The 2,277-nt window shown below is 39.0% G+C and overlaps 1 pseudogene; it reads right to left on the bottom strand.

The window, feature by feature from the left end:
- Positions 1–746: 746 nt before the first annotated feature.
- Positions 747–1,451, bottom strand: LOC130848464 (AP-2 complex subunit beta-like; annotated as a pseudogene).
- Between the last annotated feature and the right edge of the window lie 826 nt (positions 1,452–2,277).

The following is a 2,277-nucleotide window of genomic DNA, read 5'->3' as shown; positions in this document are numbered from 1 at the left end:
TTCACAAGCATAAGGAAGAAATTAGACCCATATATCACATTATATACAAAAATTAATTCAAAGTGGTTTAGAGAATTAAATAGAAGATCCAAAACTGTAAAATTACTAGAAGAAGATATAGGGAGAAAAAAACTTCTTGACAGTGGTATGGGCAATGTATTTTTGGATATGACCCCAAAAGCACAGGCAACAAAAACAAAAATAATTGAAAAATAGATTACATTAAACTACAAAGGTTTGAACAGAAAAGGAAACAATTTACAGAGAGGAGGGTACCTACAAAATGGGAAGAAATATTTGAAAAAAAATAACATAAAATACATAATATGCTCAAAAAACTGAGTAGAAAAAAATGTAAGAAATAACCTTTGTTTGTTTCCAGTGATACTTTTCCTTGCTTTCATATTTTTCTTTTTGTTTTTGAAGTGAGCTCTCAATTACAAAATATCAAATAACAGTCAAAAATGCCAGTCACTGGCACAAATGGAGAAGCCCACAAGTAAGGACATATAGCAGCAGGTGGCAAGAGGTGGGAAGTGTTTGAAGCAGTGGTTACAAATGTTCACAAGAAGCTAAAACTATCCAGCAGATTGTGCCCTAATGTTAGCACAGGTTAGACTACTCACTACCTTGGTGCCTGGCCTCAATGTGTTTGGCTTCACATTCTATACGGCAATACAGTTTCTTGCAGTTAAGAGTTCTTGGCTTGCATCAATGACGGGGTGGCTGGACGGCACCGGACCAGGCTAGTTTTTCAAAAAGCTGTTGTAGACCTGATATATGTACTGGGAGATGTCAGGAGCTCTGTGCTTCAGTGACAGCATGTAATCGGGGTTTCCTGGCTGGTCTATGGAGCTCAGCCAAAATCCAAATGCCATTAGTGAGCTTCAGGGATTGGTACAGAATGTCCTGCCCTTCCATATTCCTCTTGGCAATAGTATTAACATTGTTTTGCAACTTGCTGATAATAGTGTCAGCATTTAAATGACATCCCTTAATCTGAAACTGAAGTTCATTTTCATTGGGAATATCCTTCCTTGTTGCAAGGAAGACCTGGTGCTCCATTTTGCTGTCTTCTACAAAAAGCATATTGAGTGAGATGAGGCAGCTGAAGCAGAAGACATCGATGTCGTTTTTCACAGCCACCTGCAGGTTGTTCAGAAGTTCTATCTTCATGACTGGGTCCAAGATGTTAAGAGGCAGGGAGACATCAATGCTCTGGTTTGGCATAGTGGTGTATGGATAGCCAGAAGAGTGCTGGGGATGACACCAAAGCTATTGTTTTTAAACTGAATTGCAAAGTCTGTCATGTTCTGCAGAGCTTTGTTGGTGAAGGTCATTTCCATATAGATGTGCCCTTGGCGGTGAGTAAATGTTCCTGACATCTCCAAGCCTTTAGCTTTTACTGCAGGTAGCCAGACAAACTGTGGAGCCACATATTCACCAGGCATCATGCCTATCCCCATGGAGAGGTCAAATAGATCATTCAAACCACTGCTGACCACAGCAGGAGTAGTTGATGGAGCAAAGGTTGCAGGCACTGGTGATAGAATGAAGGATTGTCCCACCAGACTTTCTTGCCCTCCCCACAAGAGATCTATGTTTTTGAATTACAGTTTTCTCCAGATATATCCCCAGGAGAGGGATTGGTGGATCATATGGCAACTCTATTTTTAGTTTTTTGAGGAACCTCCATACTGTTTTCCATAGTGGCTGCACCAGTTTACATTCCCTCCAACAGTGTAGAAGGGTTCCCTTTTCTCCACACCCTCTCCAGGATTTGTTAATTGTAGGCTTTTTAATGATGGCCATTTTGACCAGTGTAAGGTGATACCTCATTGCACTTTTGATTTGCAGTTATCTAATAATTACCAATGGTGAGCATATTTTCATGTGCCTATTGGCCATCTATATGTCTTCTTTGGAGAAATGTCTATTTAGGTCTTCTGCCCATTTTTTGATTGGGTTTTGTGTGTGTGTGATTGAGTTGTATGAGCTGTTTGTATATTTTGGAAATTAAGCCCTTGTTGGTTACATCATTTGCAAATAATTTCTCCCATTCCGTAGGTTATATTTTCATTTTGCTTATGGTTTCCTTTGCTCTGCAAAAGTTTGTAAGTTCAAATAGGCCCCACTTGTTTATTTTTGCTTTTATTTCTATTGCCTTGGCAGACAATAGAAAACATTGGTACAATTTATGTCAGAGAATGTTTTGCCTATATTCCCTTCTACAAGTTTTATGGTGTTATGTGTTATATTTAAGTCTTTAAGCCATTT

This window comes from Hippopotamus amphibius, chromosome 3, assembly GCF_030028045.1.
Source record: "Hippopotamus amphibius kiboko isolate mHipAmp2 chromosome 3, mHipAmp2.hap2, whole genome shotgun sequence".
In the NCBI taxonomy this organism is placed as follows: domain Eukaryota; kingdom Metazoa; phylum Chordata; class Mammalia; order Artiodactyla; family Hippopotamidae; genus Hippopotamus; species Hippopotamus amphibius.
This window is presented reverse-complemented; position numbering and strand designations above follow the sequence as displayed.